The sequence below is a fragment of the Cynocephalus volans genome, chromosome 7 (assembly GCF_027409185.1).
Source record: "Cynocephalus volans isolate mCynVol1 chromosome 7, mCynVol1.pri, whole genome shotgun sequence".
Classification (NCBI taxonomy): Eukaryota; Metazoa; Chordata; class Mammalia; order Dermoptera; family Cynocephalidae; genus Cynocephalus; species Cynocephalus volans.
The window spans coordinates 62,348,852-62,370,023 of NC_084466.1; the positions used below are offsets into that span (position 1 = coordinate 62,348,852).

General features: G+C 33.1%; 1 protein-coding gene across 2 annotated transcripts in view; it reads right to left on the reverse strand.

Annotated features, from left to right (window-relative positions):
* TSC22D1 (TSC22 domain family member 1) overlaps window positions 1-21,172 on the reverse strand; it is a 122,504-nt gene that overhangs the window by 24,916 nt on the left and 76,416 nt on the right. The gene's annotated exons all lie outside the window — the stretch shown is intronic.

Here is a 21,172-nt window from a genome sequence, read left to right on the forward strand (position 1 = left end):
GCATCAACTTGCCAGTCATGTGAGTGAGCCACTTGGAAGTGGATCCACCCGCCCCAGGGTCAAGCCTTCGATAACAGTACTCCTAGCTGACATTTTGACTGTAACCCCGTGAGATACCCTAGGCCAGAACCATCTAGCTAAGCCACTCCCAAATTCCTAACTCTTAGAAACTGAGGTAATAAATGTTTATTTCTGTGTTAGGCCACTAAATTTTAGGGTAATTTGTTATACAGCCACAGAGAACTAATATAACATACTATTTCAAAACGACATACAATAATAATAATATTATCAGAGTGTGACTGTAATAGAAGATCGGGAATGATTTCTTCCACTACTGTATAAACGTTCTGTAAGGTTATATTCCTTTCATTGTTCCATTTTTTAAAAGCATACTGAATGCTCATATCCCTCCCACCATTTTCTTTAGAGAATTACCTAAGTCATGATGGTAAGTCAAACAGTCACCATCTCTGACCTTATAGAGCTTATAGTCTAGTAGGAAAGAGAGACCTTAATCAAGTAACATCAGAAATTCGTCTAGGATTACAAATTGTGACATATGTAGTCTTTTCTGTTATAACACATATTTCTGGAAGGCAAATTAATTCCTTCCAGAAGACAAATTAAGTAATTAGTAAATAGTAAAATAATGTCAGAATAACACAAAAGTTGTACTGATTCATAGGAGGTTTTCCTTCACAAACGTAGCCAGTAAAGCCAGCGAACTACAGGCTTTAGCAAGAAAGAAAAAAGCTCTCAGCTCTGCTGCTATAGCAGCAGCAGTCTTTTTATTTCTACTGAACAAAACTTAAAAGCAAGCACTTCCACCAGGAGTCCCAGTTTTGTGCTGCTTACAGCTTATGACAGGTTACACTATCTCTTGTACCCACCTTCACTGTAGCCCCACTGGCTTACAGCTCCACTTCCTTCTGAGTTATCTCAGTACCTGCCACCTCTGCTCTAATTAAAATGTTGCTGGCATTTCACTCTACTCTTCTGTGCATTTTTAATATCTACCATTAAAGCTTGCAGCAATACTGAGCTGGTACCAATTTTTTGTTTTCTCAGTGCTCTGGTTATGAAGCTGCATGAGTTTTTAGTGATTAGCCCCCATCCTGTTTTCTCCACAAGCTGTCTTATTGTTAGCATGCAATATTGCAGAATGAAAAGATTTCTAGAAATATATACATCATGGTACAGAAAAAATGCTTGCACTGTTAAGGAAATGTTCACAGGCTTTTATATAACAGAGGACCTTAACCTAATAGTACGTGTGAAGGTTTAAAGCACAGAGACAGGAGTACAAGGAGAGTCTCCGAAGAAAAAAATGCAGGCCTAAGTAAGCTTTCTTTTTATTCACCCCAAAGACTCTGCCAGACTAGGTAAGCTATATTCACTTCATATGGCTGAAGCATTCTCTTGTCTAATAGGACTTTGGCAACAAGGCAACAATGGTTTCAAACTTGGTGATCAGAGTCACAGGAGGGAATATTTTTAAAATACAGATTCCTGAGCCCTATGTCAAACCTATGAATTAGAACCTCCAGAGGTAGAAAATAATAAATTAATAACAACAGTAGCTGCTACTACTTATTCAGCATTTTCCATGTGCCAGGTAATCTTCCAAGTACTTTGTTACATATCATCTTATTTCATTCCTGTAACAACCCTAATAGTTAACTGGGACATGGAGAAGTTGAGTTACTCGCCCATGGTAAATGGATCCAAGTTTCAAACATGTTGACCTACACAGTTTATGCTCTTAACCATGACATTCTGCATTATTTAAGACACCCCCAGTCCCAACAAACCAAGTGATTCTGAGGCAGCTAGTATTCATTATTTGGGAATCACTATACTATGTGGTCCTTCAAAGTCACTTTAGCCATATCATTCTATGAAATCAGGCTCAAAATTAACAGTGCCTTCCATTATTGGGCTTTAAATCAAGCAGCATTATCTCCTTTATTATGAAGAATTTACAATATGCTAAATGTACAGAAATGGTTTTCCTACAGAAAATGGGCTTCTAAGATTTCTGCTTCTGACAAAAATAAAAATTTTACATAACACACTTCTTTCTTAACCTCACTTAGCAAGCTCCTATATCTTGTCAATTCTGCCCTAATAATATCTCTGCCTTTTACTTCTTTTTCTATTTCTACTGCCACCACTCTAATCCAGACTCGTATCATGAAATTTCCAGATTACTGACTGCCATAACATCCCAACTGGTCAGTCTGGCTCCAATCTCTATCCAAGCAAATCCATCCTGTATACTGTTTCCAGGCTAATTTTCTTAAAGCATTTCTTGCCTGTCACCCATTAAATTACAAGTCCTTTAAGGACTAAGGCTACCTACAGAATAAAACCCCAGTCTTTAGCCTAGCATCCAAAATCTATAACTAACTGCCTCCAGACCATCACCAACTTTTTTTAAAAACTGAACTACAATACATTTTTTAATCCAAAACTCCTTCACAAAACAAGAATTAAATATATCTTAAAGTTACATTTAAAATTAGAATATACTTAAATTGTGAGCTAATTCTTTAAATCCTTTTAATAAGATTCTAGCTATGTTGGAGTTAAATGTTCAAATTTTGTACTACTTCAAATGAGCTGCTTCTGTTATAGTTCTTAAACTTCTGGCAGAACACATAGGAAGATGTTCTTAATACAAACTAAGCTCTTGCAGTTAAGAGTTAGTTTAGTTTCAGAGTATATAATTACACAAAAATTCTGCCAAAGGCAACAGGGAGAGTTTAGGCTGTGTCTTAAAGCATGAATCTTTTATATAATCCACTAAGCCAGTCCGTCAATCTTCAATAGGATTATTTCTACTTAAAAACATATAGTACTTTGCCAGAAAGAAAATGTATTCATCCTAGAAGTATAAACTAGGAAAATTTATCTGCATATTTTAGTCATGAAAGTTCCACTTATCTACTATGAAATTAATAAAATTCTACTACCAAGGAGAACTGAGAAGAAAGGATCAAGTGTCTATGCACTAACATCCATTTCAGGTAGAGCTAATTTATCAGTTAATTCCTGTCGCTTCTCTGGAGCTCTTACAGAAGTTCTCCATTACCCGGAGAGAGCTGAATGAAAGATAACGAGAAAAAAAAAACCTCTGTAAGTGGAAGATTTATGTATCAATCATGCAAAATCCACACGAGCAAGAAAGTGGCAGACAGGTAGATAAATATTTTAGTCATGGTTCTATTTATTTATTTAGGATGCTGGCGGGAACAGGGATTGAACCCTAGTCCTTGGTGTTACCAGCACCATGCCCTAATCAACTGAGCTAACCAACCAGCCCAGATGGATGAACATTTTAAAGAGCCAAAGAAACAAAGTTTTGCTGTTGGAAACCATGTCTTCCTCCTCTCCTTAGTCAGTAGAGCTCAACTATTGTTCTTAGTGCTTATATAAGGTTAAATTGATTCATTTTAAAATCTGGTCCAATGAGTTCTATATATCATATCTTTTAAAAGATTAGAAAAATATACAAATAATAAATGAAGGCAACAAATGCAGAAGAAAACTATAGTCCAATCTTTCATTACAGAGTCACAGAACAACTCTAGACCTGAAGCATATGACAGGGGAAAGAAAGACTCTGGCAAAAAGCAGCATCCACAGAACAAACCAAGAAGTCAAAGAGACTAAAGATTTTACCCAACACATGTAACACCAATAAAGGGGCAAACTGCCTTGGAACAGCTCTCTAATTACCGGAACAAGTAAACAGATTCGATATGGAAACAAATTCATGTCTGGCCACACCCTTTAAAATCAATATTATCTAATTCACACAAACTACATACAACTCAGAGTCTAAAATATTATTACAGAAAAAATTTCTTAAAGTTGCTCCTCAAGCAATTAGATTAGTTTCTAATATTCCTCGTAACTACAGAATCCTATTCCTCATGGTCTGGTGCCACCTTTAAGACTAGCCTTTGATGAAGAAATTTTAAGGTCTCATAGTTTATTTTCTTTCCCCAAATACCATGTGTCACAAAACCCCTTGGAGAAGGCAACAGAAAGCAGCCATGTTCTACCATACAAGAGCATGGCACATTACATGACTCATTTACCTTTACTAGGAAAGAATGCAGACAGGGAAAAAGCAAGCTGACATCAGACACAGCTTTTAAGAGCAAAGGTCCAGAGTTTCTGCTGAGAACAGTCCTCGTTCCCTCCACTCCACCATTATCTACCACTTCATCATAATCACATCCAATAACTGGTATTCAAATTGCTCAATGATAACAGCTAAGTTATATTCTACTGCTTAAGAAATCAGGAAAACATGAATGTATTTTAGAAAGTTTTCCATCAGAAAAGTTAAAATTTAAAAGTTCTGGCAGATAAAATGCTTAGTTAACCAAATGGAAAACTTAGATTTTAAATAACCAAAGGTTTGTGGTGCATCAGAGCAAAAAAAATCTACAAAAATACAATCCTGCCACCTTGTGGTACTTATTCAAAATTACTTCACATCATACTTAGTGATATTTTCTGATTATAGGAAATGTACTTATTTGGAAGAATATTAATCAAGATAAAATAATTATTCTAAAATACTAAATATTGATATTTACTAAAATTCACTGAAATTTATTAAAATATCAATGTTTACGTTAATGAAATTATTTCTGAGGTCAAAATTAAATGCTCTCTTATATGATGTACAAATGCAATTGTGTAGTACTTAGAACTTTCAATGAACTCTTGACATCATGCTTTCCTTTCTGATACTCAAATATCCATGATGTTAAATAAATAGGATGGCAAAAATTTTACTGCCCTCTGGACAGTATTGCTTGATTAATTTTAAACGATGAAGTAGAAATAAACTAAGTATAGTAAATATCCACAGTATCTTTACTAAATATATTATTTATAATTCTTAGATTGTTCAGACTCTTCAATGAACCTAAAGAATTAAGTTTCTTAACATCATATTGACATAAAAGAAATTTGTTCTAAAATAGTTGATAAAAACATAAAACCACTGACATTTTCAGAGCACCATCTACAATTAATCCCTTTTAGAAAACTATTAAATGATGACTAAGTCTCCTTTGACATATAAAGCATTGGAAGTTTATCTTGTGAAAATATGACCTACCTATACAGAAAAATATAATGAGGATAACATTAGGTTGAACCACATAAAACTGCTATTTATGAAGGTCAAAAATGGTTGAATATAGCTCAACAAAATAACAAACATTTATCGGGAGCTTCATATAAATCTGTGCTATGTACTTTACCTGTTCTATCTCATTTAATAATCCTCATGTCAACTTTGTGGAGGAGGTGCCATAATTATCCCCATCTTACCAACAAGGTCATTCAGGCTTAGAGGCCAAATAATCTGCTCTAAGTGACCGAGCCTGTCTACTCTCAGTTTCTATGATCTTAACTACCAGATCCAATAAGATAAATATCTATATAAATAAAAATGGAATATCTGCTTAAAATGTTTCTGAAAAGATAATTAATTTGATCTTCTGGCTAAAATTTTTTGTTTCTGTTAATGATGGCTCTCAAGAGTTTCCTTCCTTATGTTTCCTTCTTTACTACAAAACTTTTCAGGGAGAGGGAGAAGAGAGACTGTTGCATTTTTCTGTTCTTCAGCATCATTTGAATTAATTTCCTCGATTTATCAAATACTCGTCATTTCTTTTATCTCACAACCCCAAAACTGTTCTTTCTCTTTTTTCATATCAGGCAGCATTTTTTACCTTGCACACTGGTATCAATCCCTAAGATACTCATGTCTGATTTCTTTCTCCCCTCTCACCCATTCATGCACTCAATAAACATTTGAGCACCAGCTACATGTACGAGGTCCTGAGAAAAGAAACATGAAAAGGCATAGTCCTTAACCAAAAAACTTTTAATTTAGTAGGGGAAACACAAAAACACAGTATAATGCTAAGTAGGTCAAGACAAGTATGCACAGAGTATAATGGGATCTTAAAGGAAAGGCAGCTAATTTTGTTTTGAGGTGTCTATTTTTGTCCATTCCTTCTATCCCCAAAACGTTCTCCAAATAAGCTCCACAACTAATTGTTTAACTTTGCTAAGTGTTTATTTTTAAGGCATAAAGTCTTGTACTACAAAGAAGCAAGATTAGCATTAATAGAAAAAAAGTATATAACAAAAAAGTCTTATAGATGTAATGACCATGCAAATAATCTTTTCAATCTTTCATCTTTTCTGTCCATAAATTAAAATGTCAAATCCCCTACATGGCTACAGTAGAAATAAGGATATCATTATTACCTATAAATTCCATAAGTAAACTCAGAAAAATATAAGATTAAAGAAAATTCAAGAAACAAAGATTTGCAAGTTGATTTGCTTTAAACTCCATTGTTTTAACTAACATGTTTTAAAGCTCCATCACAGTACTTTCTAAAGTTACTCCATTCCCCCTTTCAACTTTCTTGATAAAATAAACAGCTTTTCTTAGGTTTCTCCCTATGAGACTGACGCGCTACCTACTGCGCTAACGAGGCACCTAGGTTTCTCCCTAAATGTCTCTGCAATTAGACATAAATTCCTCTAGAAAAGCTTTTTTCTTGGACAGGGGTCTACTGTCAGATTTAAAATATCAAATAAAGTATGATTTCAGTTAAATATGCACACATATATATACATATCTATATACACACATTATATACTATAATTTTTTTTTTTTTTTTAATTTTTATTGAATCAAAATTGATTATACATATTTTGGGGGTTCAACATTGAGATATGTTGATCAAATCAGTATTACTAGCATATATATTGTTACAAATCATAATTATTCCTTATGACCCTTGTCCAATCTCTCCCCAATATAATGATATATTTTAAATGTGCATGTAGATATAAAACTACATTTATATACACGAGGGGTCTTCAAAACATTCCTGGAAAGATTCTTTTAATTCCATTTTTCCATGAATTTTTTGAAGTACTCTCATATTAAAATTACATACATCTGATATATATAATTTTTTTATCCTTCATCCAAAGCCTTTTGGTAGACATATCTGTGGTAGACTTTCCCCTTCTAATTTCTTGTATTTTCCAAATTTCTCATTAAAGAAATTTCTAATTAAATCTTTAATAAGCACATGTTGCTTTTATGATGAAAAAATTATTTATGCTAATTTACTCAAATATTAATTGAACATACTTTATATGTATTATATACATATACAAAGTACAAAAGCAGGAGTTAAGATTGGGACCTAGTCTGACCAACCAGCTGTGTTTCCATAAGTAACAATCTCTTGACTTCAATTTCTACACTTGTAAGAGGATAAAAATATTTGCCTTACCTCTCTCACAAATTATTCCAAGGATCTAAATGAGACAATATATGCAAAAGCACTTACAAAGTATTAAATTATTTCCAAAACCAATAATCAGAGGCAAGTCATATTACAAAATAGGTGGGCAAATACCTTGATTTAATGCTATAACTGAGATAAAATTTTTCCTATATATCTAAAATATTTTCAATTAACCATTAACTTAAGTGAGATATTTATTTGTGAATTATAGTTCTACTAGGTTTAACAAAAATATGTCTTTGTAAAAATCATCACAGCTGGTTCTAAAAAAATTACTCTTAACTCCCAATTGTCTATTAAGATCGACAACTAAAATCTAAGTTATTTCAATGGTCTTTAAAAAACCCAATCTTTCCATCTGCATCTATATTGTTATTAAAACAAACATTATTTGACCATTAGTAATCAAATATTAAATTATCTTAGCTCCCTGCCTGCTCTAAAATTATGTAATTATTTTATTCAAAAGTTTACAAACACTTCAGAAACCCATAAATCAAAAAGACATTAGATTTTAAAATAACAGACTCATTAGTTTTTCAGTAAAAATAATTTGAAAATTGTGCCATCATGTGCAAGAGTTAAGTTAGGCAAAAAGCTTCTCTCTCCTTTAAGATGCAAGAATTTTCATCTATACTAAGCAGAAATTTCTCATATTTAATCAGACATAATTATGGTATATCTTTTATTCAAACTGACTCTTAATTTGAATAATTAATACCAACTACTCTGAAATATTTCAAATTTATTTAGAACTATACAACTGGATTAGTACTTTTGCTGGCATTCAAATAGGTTTAAGTCACAGAAGCAGTACATAGAAACAGCATACATAGAGTATATATATGTATGTTTACATCATTAAGCTAGAATCAGCCAGCCCTAAGAAGTATTCACAAAAATTTTGAACATTTCAAAAGAACCATGAAACTGATGCTTTAGATATAAATTTAAAAACCTCTATTTCTAAGATATACTAAAGTACAGCTAACATTGTTTTGTAAGTATGGATAATTTAAGCTAATATTTTCTCACTAACAATTCTAAGTCAATTCATAATGGCTTCAACTGGGGGACCAAACAAATTAAAAAGCTAACAGTGTTGTACAATAAATTTTTAAAGATCTTAAACTAAAAAAGGATTTTATACAATTCATCTCAGTTAACAACTGAAGGAAAAAATTCCTCCCATCATGATCTCCAAATAATCCTCCAGGCGATTTTAAAAGCAGCTTTTAAAATTTTCCAGCTAGGAAAAAAAAAACAAAGTGGAAAAACAAAAATGGCAGACCTGAACCTAGTTTCACCCTCCAAGATGGGTATTTAGAAGCTAACTGCCTTTCAAGGAAATAAACAGTGCTTAGGACAACCAGTCCTTCTACAGTTATTTAAATTACATTTAAGTACTCACAGCAGGTTTACCACTAGATTACACAAAAGATTTCATGTTACAGATAGGCTGGTGGCCTTCCTGGGCCTTTCTTCCCACCCAAGCCCAACTGACACTCCTGGTGGCCCAACAAGTACTTCCGGAAGTAGTCCCAAAGTTCCATCAGTCACTCAAGGCAGTTTCTATTTAAAGGGGCAGTGATCCAATTTATTTATGATTGCTTCAAAGACAATATAAATCCTATGAATACAATGATTTGTTATGTTTCAGGGATTTAAAAGAGCTAGCAGATTTTCATCACGTTTTCTTAAGAGTTTAATAAATGAATAACATATGGCCTCTGTTGATCATTTCTCCTTGATTCAAAAATCAGGAAGACCCAGTGGGGTTTTTCCCAACTTTTGAAACATGTTTGTAAGTGGTGGGAGAAAAAAAACAAGGAATGGAAAGAAGATTTGAGGAAAAGAAAGGATGAAGAAAGGGATGGAGATAGGAAGGGGGGAGGAGAAAATGAGGGAGAGGGAAAGAAGAGAGGAAGGTGGGGAGGAGGGAGAGAGAAGGGAAGAAAAATTAAGCAGACCAGAAAAGCAGAGAAAAACTGAAGCAAGCAGAAATCATGAAGTCTCGGAGAAAAATGGAGAAACTAGATGTTTGACAGCTTTTCTGCTCCCACGAGGTCTCACAGTACTTCCTGCAATTTGTGTACAAGATATTCTGCTCTGGCCCTATAAATATACCATTTTACTGGAACAGAGATGGGAATGGGGGTGGGAAAAAAAAGAGAACATACAATTTTTCATTTGTTTTTCTCTCAAGCAGTCTGCAGTGCTACTCCAGAAGGAAGAAAGAGACTGATAAAATCAACCAAAGGAAAATGAGAGAAATTAACATAAATAAAAGCAGGATGGTATAAATTGAAATGAAAATGTATATAATTTGTAAGTAAACATACAAGTTAGATATTTAAAAAAATAGATTAAACTTTAGAAAATTAAGGAAGGAAAGTGAGAGAAATTAACATAAATAAAAGCAGGTTGGTATAAATTGAAATGAAAATATATATAATTTGTAAGTAAACATACAAGTTAGATATTTTAAAAAATAGATTAAACTTTAGAAAATTAAGGAAAATTCGTAATAGCAAAATACAATGCAAAGGGGCCTACATCACAGAAACATGAGATTTTTAAAAAATTACAAGAATAAAATAAACAATAATAAATACAGTGTACCAAAACTTGTACAATGCAATTGGAGTAGTACTTAGGGTAAATGTATGGCCTTGAACATCAGAATAAAGGCTAAAGATTAGTGGGATAGATAAGACTTATCAAGAAACTGGGAGGAAAAACAAGCAAAATAAAGTTTTGGTTAATCAAGAAAAAAGAAAAGGCTGAGATAAGCAATGTTAGGAATGAAAAAGGAATATAACCATAATTAAGAAGATATAGATTAAATGGACAAATTACAACAAAAATATAATTTACTGTAACAGACTGACAAAGAGATATAAAATCCGAATAGTCTTACATTCCCATGATATAAAATTAAATGAACAGTGAAAAATCATTCTACAAATAAAACTCCCAGACTAGACAGCTCCACCACCAAGTCCTACAAAACACTCAGTGACGAGCCAAGCCAGACAAGAGAAGGACCAGCAACAAAATCCAACAGAAGTGGCAGTACCCAGTGAACATGACAAAACCTTAGTGGGTAACCAGAAAAGAAGAGAACTACAACTTACATCATGTGTTGACACCCAGACATCCACATAAACCCAGGTGAGATACTCCTTCAGGAACTCTTAAAATACTTGGAAGAGGACTGTATCCTACATCAGCTGATAGGGGCTACTACCACTGAAACATGGATTATAAAATCATTAAAAACTAATATTCTAACTATAAATATTTACGTCATAAGGGATATAGAGTTTTCAAAAATTAGCCAAAATGTGACTGTTGACATAATATGTAAATTAGGTATTAGTCAAAGTCTATTCAACTTTTTACACTATCAGTTATATAAGCTATATAAAACTGAAGAAAAACTTGTGTAATTTATTTCCAGTAATATAAATACAAAAATAAATTTATTAAAAAGCAGAATCATTCATTCTATGTCAACAACAATATAAATTATTTATAATTTGAAATAAACAGACTGAGTGATTTTCTTCCTTTGTCGATTATCGTCTAGTAAAAGGTATCAATATACAAAAACAGGGATAGTGTACTCTATTTTGAAAAAGAAAGTGATCAAGAGTATTCATAAACCGCATGACCTGACTGCTGAATTATCAAGAATAAATGTCTTACACTTGAAGTCAACCTTTAATTTTAAAATCATAGTTAACTATGAATCAACAAAAAATTTTATAATTCTTTTCTGTACTTAGTAATTATTGTACAATTTTTATTAAAAATTAAGTTTCTTTTCTTTTTTTTTTTTAGTAGCTGGACAGTATGGGGATCTGAACCCTCGACTTTGGTTATCAACACCACGCCCTAATCAACTGAGCTAACCAGCCAGCCCTATATTTTCTTAAACACAAAGATTTTAAGAAAATATCAGACTGTCTCAGTCAATGATTAATTAAAAAATTTTAAAACTGTTATATGGATCTTCCCAGATAGAATATATTTAATAGGAAAATACCATTACTGCAAAAAATGACTCCATTATTTTTTCTTGAAATAATACACATTCTTCATTTATAATTATGGCTCACTTCCATCTCCCAGCTTTTAAACATCTAACTGCCTGAAATGCATACCCTGACATGTCCACTCCTTTTCAAGTTAGTAACTCTAATTTTTCTTTGGATCTCAACTGAAGTTCCTTCTTGAAGTGAGCTTTTCATGAACACTTATATCAGGTGAGGTCTTCCTGTCTAATGTTCTCGTAGATCTAAATATCACTCCTTAGTAAACTTAATCGCCTGCATGATTAAAGTTATGACAGTCTGACTTCCCCACTATGTATAGTAGACAAAGGGGATGTGTATTTTGTTCACTATTGTATCCCCAGGGCCTAATAGTGCCTGGAAGTCAGATGTGTTTGAAGGAGAGAAAAGAGGAGACCATGGAAAATACAGAAGTACTATTCCTATTTTAAAATAAGGACCTTATGTGAAAAGTAAAATAATTTAACCAGATTCTTTGGTAGCACTAGGACAGAACTTAAAATTTGAACTACTTTTTAAAAATGCTTAAACAGTTAAATCACAACATTCTCTTGAAGATGCAAGAAGATTCTGGAAGTCATAAGTTTGAAAAAATATTAAAATTTACTTACACTTCAATCTTTTCCACACAAAAAGTAATAAATACATGTGGAATAAAAAATATTACCACTATTGGACTCCACACACTATTCTAAGTACTTTATGCCCATATTATCTTACAATAACTCTATTTTGTCATTTTAAAGGCAGGAAAACTGAGGTACAGAAAGACTAAGTAACAAACTTGAATAATTTTTGAGTCAGACTTGGCACCTGGTAGCATGATGCCAAAGTGCACGTGCTTTGTTGCCTCTACAAAGAACAAAATAAATATGAAGCTCAACATTTGAAAAAAAGTAAAACAGGGCATTAAAATTACTCACATTTTTCATGCATAGCAACCCCTTATACAATTAAACTAAGCCAGTGATAGTAAATTTGCAACACCTTCCAAAACATAGGCCAACATCAAACTATTTATGGAAAACCCATGCTTTGTTTCCCACCTTCTATGACAGTATCTGGTCTTCCCTACTATGCACACCACTCAGCAAGTAAGCCCAGCATGCACACACGGACATCAGTACTCCTTACAGCGCTAGGCGGGGGTTCCGGTGGTGAACTACCAGGAACAAGATTAATGACTACACGCTATGTGTGCAATAAACAAACGCGCGCGCGTGCGTGCGTGCGTGCGTGCGTGCGTGCGTGTGTGTGTGTGTAAAACTAGACGAACCACAAATGAATGTTATCTAAAATCAGCAACCCCAACCTTCGATACAGTCTAAAATTCAAAAGATCGAAAACTAACCTCCTCACGAATTCTTAAAACTCGATTATCTGGCCTTCTGAGCCTCGGGAGAAGACTGAGGGCTCCCACTCGCTACAGCCCCGACTTCGAGCCCGACTTCCGAGGGCCCCGCCTTACGGCCTCTCCACTTTACGATGGTGCGAAAGCCACACGCATCCCGTGCGCTCCCACTTACGGTGGGTTACATCCGGATAACACGTACTTAAGGTACTGTCAGCGCTCTATGGGGTTATCCGCATGTTAACCCCGTAGTACACGGAGGAGCGCCTGTCACAGCAAGCAAATTAAAGCCGTGAGCAAGGTGTTTCCCGCCACACACAGTAACAGTCTCAAGAAGAGATAGCTTTCAACCAAGACAAAAAGCAAGTAGCAGCCACCACATGAGACAACTCAGCACCCCATGCTGCGCCTGAGTCGTCATCAACTCAGCAATCTCAGGAGGTTAAAACAAGATTAGATATTTGAAAGTTTAAACTTCGATTCTGAATATTTCTCTTAAGTCAAATATTAAAACCACTGGAAAATCAGATAGCTAAATAATAGGTTGTTACCATTCAGAATCTAGAATACACCGTTCTGTTGTTCAGGACTGAAATGGAAAAAGTCTATCACTCTTGGCTGGCCCTGTTAAGGACAACTGTATGAAATGAAAAATTCATTTCAAAAATGACAACAAGTGGGAGACAGTTTTGTATTTAGCAAACATGAAACTATCAAATCACTATTTGAGAGCATCCATTGAACAAATATAATACTGAGAAATATTAAATAAAAATGGATAAAAACAAACCGATAAGATAGTTTGGACTTTTTTTTTTTTTTTAATTTAAGGGATTAGAAGTGTACAAGTTCCAAAAATGTATAAATAAGTAGAACATTAAAAAACCTTTCCTTTAAACTAAGTAACTGTAAAAGAAAAAGATCATAAAATATTTCATCTATGGATGAACTTGGGTTCCATAAATAAATCTCAAATGGAGGCACCCAATCATCAGCATATGGGTAGGGTCCCCAAAGTGCAAAGACAAAAGATAGAACCTAGGGAACCACCAACATTTAAGAGGGCTGGGGAGAAAAACAAAGAAATATTAAATGAGACTGAAGAGGAGAAGGCCAAAGGATACAAGAACCAGAGATTAGTGCACTGGAGCCAAGGGAGAACTTCAGAAAGTAACAGGCAGCAATGTCAGAGACACAGAGAGATCAAATAAGATTAAAGATGGAAAAGTGCTCCTTGGACTTGAGACTTAGCAGTTAGGAGGTCACCTGTGATAGCTGCAGAACACTTTCAAAAGTTTGAGTGGTGAGGAAGGAACAGCCACGTCACACTAGTATAGATAAATGAGGAAGACAGGACTGAGGAGAGGTTGGGGAACTGCTGTATCACATGTTACCAATAAAGTGGAAAAGATTAGAGATGATGCATCCTGATGAAGCAAAGTCCCAGAGGACACAGGAGAGAATTAGCTATTTATAATTCTACACAGAAATTTAAATTAGTGTGTGATAAGAACACTAGTTTCAGTCAATATAATAACTGCGATGCAGACACTTTCATTCATTCAAGTGTTTATGAGCATCTATTATGCTCAGGAACAATATACTCAGTGCTGATCACTTACCACCCCACCCCCACCCCACTCCACCCACCTTAAAGGCCAGATGCATCCACAGCCTTGATCTATGATGCTGATAGGTAACATAAAATCAATAAATATTTCTAATACTTCATGAGTGGATTTTATCTTCTTTATATCCTCCTAGAATGCTCAAGGGGCCACACTACCAAAAAAATTATAACACTAATAAAGTCAGTGGGGGGCATGGAGGCTGGATCCAGTGTAAGAAGCATTCCTCCTCTGAACTCCCAAAAAAGGTTTATGTGTAATTTATTTAGCAATCACATACATACAAAGATTACTGCCTGAACCATTATTCAAATTAAAAGAAACCTTTCCCATGTTTATATCCCATCTCCTCAATTATACTCCTTGTGGATGTCACAATTTCTTTTCACCTTTCTCAAACCCCAGCAGTCTTTCAAATAAAAGGGTGCCTAAAATATTTTTATTTTAGTATAATATAAAGCAAAATTATAGAAATATGTACGTTAGCAAATTTGTAGTATGTTGTTATTTAAAGAGAGAACATTTATGCTGTTAGTCTACTAAGTGCCAAGAATAATGGCTTTATACATACATTACATAATTTAATCCTCAAAACAACTCATTTTCAGGTGAAGAAACAGCTTTAGAGAGGTTAAATAATTGACTGCAAATTACACTGCTAGTAACTAACAGAGCTCAGACTGGAGACCCAACAATGCTCTTTCTACTCTACCATATAACCCTCTACTCTAAATTATAGGCAGTAACAACAGTAAACTTTTTTAACACTTATATTTGTAAATTTCATATTTTATGTCATACAATGTAGGTCTCAACTGCCAAAAGACAGGTATTACTAAGATTCTTATAGATTTATTGAAACATTATATTCACTTTCAGTATATAAACATTGATAAAATGTTAATACTGAAATGACAATAAGGATAGCAACTAACATTTATTGAGTGCTTATTAATGTGCCAGATGCTATAAATCCTTTAGGAGAATTATATATGCTTCATAATAATCCCAAGAGGTGGTACTACTATTATTCTCATTTGCAGATGAGAAAGCTGAGTTAAGGTCAATGGTCTCAAGGTGACAAACAGAATAAGTGGTAAAGACAGTGTTTAAACTCAGGGAGTCTAAAGTTCATGCTCTGGACCAGTGCATTACATTAAACTATTTTTACAACATCCTTTCCATTAAAAATTAAACTCCAAGAAAGTGACTATATTATTCAGACATGGGTTTTCGCCTACATTTGCACCAATACTGTGCTATACAGATTTAGATATTCAATTAATTAAACAACAAGCAATATATTGAGACATAGTTTTCTAAGGATAGTCTTTCTGCTACAAATGGGATGTTCAATTTAAATCCAATTTCAGTTCTCCAGTCTTTAGAACAATGGTCAATCAATGACCAAGTTTTAAAACAAGGATGCTATGTTGAAAGCTTACATAGTCAACTCGCTTTAGTTTAAAAATATTGTAGGGAATTTACCATTGCTACAAGAATTATGTAGCAAGAAAATCTACAAAATCTAGCCAACCCTGAACATATATTGGATATCATTTAAATACTGCAAAACACCCGGATTCTACAGATTGGTCAACTAAGTAAGAATACCTGCGGTAATACTCATACAGGATTTAGAATATGGCATCTGGGAAAATCCAAATGTGCTCCTAGAAGTGCTTATTCTGACATAACAGTAGATGGCGCTAACACATCATATCCCATTAAAAAATGGTCCATATCCTTCTAGGAGAACATTTTTACATATGTAACCCAGGCTATCATAATAAAATTTTACTTATATACTATTCCATATAATTTCATTTCTAACCTGATTTGTTAAGCTAAACATATAGGAACTTTATATACAAATCTGGGCCATGTGAAAAAAGGTACTACTTAAATACATTTGTTGTATTTAAATACAACAAAAATTTACAAAATGTGTTAACAAAGACCACAGACACACTGTCACAAAGCTGCAAAAATCGAAAAAAGGATAGGAACGTGTAAAAGAGACTCAAAACAAATACTATCTGAATGTTTTGAGGTGTGAATAGCTTGAGAACTGGAAATTATTTCTATAGTCAACTATGGTGATGTTCAAAAATTCCTTTTAAACCTCTAATATCTACAATAATAGGGTTTCTACTTCTCACTGTGAAGCTCTTTAAGGCTCTGCAGAATATACTAATTTCCTATTGACAAGGAAGGGACCACAGTCCTACTCTCCCCCTTCTCATAGTATAGCCCATCTTCTATACATCATGAGACAAATAATGTCTCTGAATGTGAGGCACAGAAGTATGTGATGTTATTTGAATTAGTCTGGAAGATGAAAATGCATAGCTATTTATCATCATTTATGTTAGTTTAGGATGGGAGTTGGGGTAGGGAAAGGCTAGAAATGCTAAAAATTGTGAAAAGTACAATTAATACTCATGATGAACATATTTAATAATTTGAGGTATAAGATAACTATCCCAAATCCTAGAAATAAATCTAATTATAGGCCTTTGCAACACCAAAGAATAATAGTACAGCGATATTATTAGTTGAGAAGCTCTTTCTCATATCTAACATCAAGCCACACAGTTGGTTATCCCATCTGCCTGTTGGTCTCCATAAAGAAGTCTGATTACCATATGATATCTTAACATAAATGACACTAGAATTGTGGAAAATACATAAGCATCTATGTTTTGACCCCTAGTCCCAACACTTATATACTGTACTATGATACCTAGGGAAGTCACGTAACTTTCAAATTCAATTGCCTTATTTATAAAATGGAAGTAAAGTGGGACTGTAGTGAGAGCCAAAAAAGAAAAGATATGTAGATTATATAGCATAAATAATATATAAAGATTTAGTGAATGCTGGATTCCATCTTCTTCCTTTTACCATACTATAGAAGCAATAAGAAGCGAGCAGAAATAGTAGTATAAATCCACTTAAGCTGACTTCAATCAAGGCAATAGTTAGAAAATAAGATTTTAAAAGAATGGAATGCAGATTGCCCTTTATAACCAAGAACTAATAAAGTACAAGTTTTCTGAAAAATGAGTGCTTAGTATAAGCAAATAAAAACTCAAAGCCATAAACAATAGTAGGCATTACAATGACTCTAGCTACAACCTAAGGGCAGTCACCACAATGTGTATGGAGTTCTATTAGTCATATTTCAGTCTTTAAATGTATAGCAATTCTGCCAGTAACCTAATAAAAACTTTGTATAAGGTTATTAAAAACCTTCTTAGTAAGAGGTTTTTATTAAGCCTATACATAATAAACATTAGACTTCCGATTTTTCATTAGAAAGACATTTCAAAAATGTCCTGTTATTATTTCATAAAGAACAGATGACTAGAATAACCTAGAACTGATACCCAGACCTTTCAAGAATTAGAGTAAAATAAAGACGTTTTCAGATAAACATAAAATAAAAGTTTACTACCATTTGACATGCACTAAAGGAATTCCCAATAAATATTCTTTAGGAAAAGAAAAATATGCCACTAGAAAGGTCTGAGTTAGAAAGAGTAAGCAAAGAAACAGGTAAACCTGTCAACAGTATACAAAATAATAATGAAAATAATAATTCAAATTTGTAGAATTATTAAAAAGTGAATTTAAAAATGTGGACAAGAATATCATGTAAATTTTGGAGCGTGGGGAAGGTGGTAATTAGTTTTAAAATGTTGTAAGGTTTTTGTATTTTTAAGAAGGATGGATTTTAAGATATCAATTTTAGATTATGTTGATTATACAAAGGTTATAAATTAAAAGAACATTAATAGAATATACAGCTCCAAAACCAGATAAAGGGGGGGGAAACAGAAAAGGTAAACAAGCCAAAGAACTTAATCCAAAAAAGTAAGGCAAGAATAGTAGCGGGGCAAAGCATGGAAAAAGCAGGACAAACAGGAAGCACAAAGACAGAAGAAAAAAATTCAGATCTGTAACCTCAATGAATACAAATGGACCAAAGCACAATGAATACAAATGGATCAAAAATTAAAAATGCCACCCTACCCAAAAACAATCCACTATATAGAATTTGCAAGAGACACACTAAAATACAAGGGCATGTAGATGCTAAAAGATGGGAAATGGAAAAAATATATCATTGGCAATACCAACCAAAAAAAGCTGGGATAGCCTTGTTAAGATAAGACAAAATAGGCCTAGGCAAAAGCCATAATTAAGGTTAAAGAGAGTCATGACATAATAGCTTCAATGCACCAGGAAGATATAAAAATTCTAAACTTGCATGCACTGAATATATGTAAATATATAGGGCAAAATTTATTAAACTATAAGGAAGAAAGGATCAAATCACCTCTATTATTGTCAGGTCTAGCAGACAAAATTAGTTAAGATATTTATGATCTAGTCAAAGCAATTAAAAAGCTTGACTTAATAGACACATTGAGAACCTTAACCTAAAAATAAAAGTATACACATCCTTTACAAGCAAACATGGAACATCTATATAAACTGCTCATGTGCTAAACCATGAAGCAAGACTACACAAATTTCAAAGAATCAGTTCATACAACCATGTTTGCAGACCACTATACAATTAATGTATAATTCACTAACAAAGTGATAAATACATAAAAACGCCTACATTTGATAATACCAAAACACTGCTAATAAATTTGTGGGTCAAAAAATAAATAGTGGAAATTTAAAATACATAAAAAAGGAAATGCAGGTTTGTAAGATACACTGTGAAAGTAATAACTAAGAGGGAATTTTATAGCCTTAAATACTTACATCATTGTAAATGCCTACAATATAATAGAGTATTATGGACTTTACGGCAAGTAAAATAACTTAAAAACAAGACCTAAAACGTTTTACATACAAAGTTCTACCAAACTGCCAAGTAACAGAAATGACATTCTTTTATAAAAACTTTTCCAGAGATTTTACATATATATATGAAATTCTTTAATCTCCAGTTTATTTTAATAGGCTAATAAAACCTTGAAACCAAAATCATAAAAGCATAGTTTGAAAAAAAAATTACAGGCCATTCTCTTTTATGAGCAGTGCAAAAGTCCTTAAAAACAAACAAAAATTGAACAAATCTAGTAGTGAATAAAAAGATGTCATGACCAAATTGGGTTTGTCCTAGCAATACAAGAGTAGCTTACCATTAGAAATATCTATAAATTTTTTGCCGCCTTAACAAATTGAAGAAAAAAAAGATCACCTCAAGAGATTAAAAAAAAAAAATGATAAAACTCAGCATGAATGTCTTAAGAATAAAACTTTGAAACTAAAAATATAAGGAAATTTCTTTAACCACATAAAAGGTATCTACCAAAACCTACAGAACACATCCTTCTTAATAATCAAATGTCAGAAGTATTTGTTTAAAAATTAGGAAAAAGACAAGTGTGAACCATATCAGCACTCGACTGGAAATTCTAGTCCTGCACTGTCTCATCTAGTAGCCACATGTGGCTATGAGCAGTTAAAATATAGCTAGTCCAAACTGAGATGTGCTATAGGTACAAAGTACATACCAGATTTTGAAGATTCAGAACTCCCCAAAATATTTCATTAATAATTTTTATATTGATTACATGTTGAAATGACAATATTAGAGTAAGTAAAATAAAGCAAATTATTAAAATTAATTCCACCTGTTTCTCTTTATTTTTTAACGTGACTAATAGAAAATTTTAAATTACACATATAGCTCGCTTTCTACTTCCATTCGACAGTACTATTCTAGTCAGTTCAGTAAAATAAGAAAAAACTGAAGGAACAAGTATTGGAAAAGAAAGTTGTCATTCTTAGATGCTATAATTGTCTATACAGAAAAGCATAATATACAGAGAATTTACTAGAATCAATAAGAAAGTTTAACAAGATGGCTAATTGCATTCTGTACATAATTAGAAAATGTAATTTTCAAAAAGATACCATTTATGAAAGCAATAAATACATAAAACACCTAGAACTTAACAAAAGATACATAGAACTTTATTAAGATATATTGAAGAAAGTGAAATAATTGAAAGACTCAATATTATAAGTCCCCAAATTCATCCATAGGTTCAGTAGTATTCCTAAATTCAGTGGTATTCATCAAAATGCCAAAATTTTAGGAGGAAACTATAAAATTTATACAAAAAGGCAAAGGCTGCATAATAGCCAAGACATATTAAAAGAAGAAGGTGGAAAGAGTTTACCCTCCCAGATATCAAAACTTTTAACAAAGCAATATTATATTGAAAAGAATAGAATGAAGAAATGAACCATATTTATTTATTTATGACAAAGGCAGCACTGCAAAAAGAAAGAAAGGATAGTCTTTTCAAATACTGATGCTGAGCCAATTAGCTGTCCATATGGGGGGAAAAATTCCTTCTGATCCCTATCACACACAATACAGAAAATCAAATCAGATGAATTATAGCTCTGAATGCGAAAGGTAAAACTGTTTCTAGAAGATAAATAGGAGAATATCTTAGGAATAGGCAAAAGATTTCTTAAACAGGATACAAAAGCATTAACTATAAAGGAAAAGCTGAACAAAGTGAACTACACCCAAAATTGGGAACTTGTGTTTGGTAAAAGATATTAACGAGAGAATAAAAATGTAAGTCACACTGAGAGAGGAAATATTTGTAACACATCAAAGAGCTGTTTCATGAATACTTAAAGAACTCCTAAAACCAGTAAGAAAAAAACTACCCAACAGAAAAAATAGGCAAG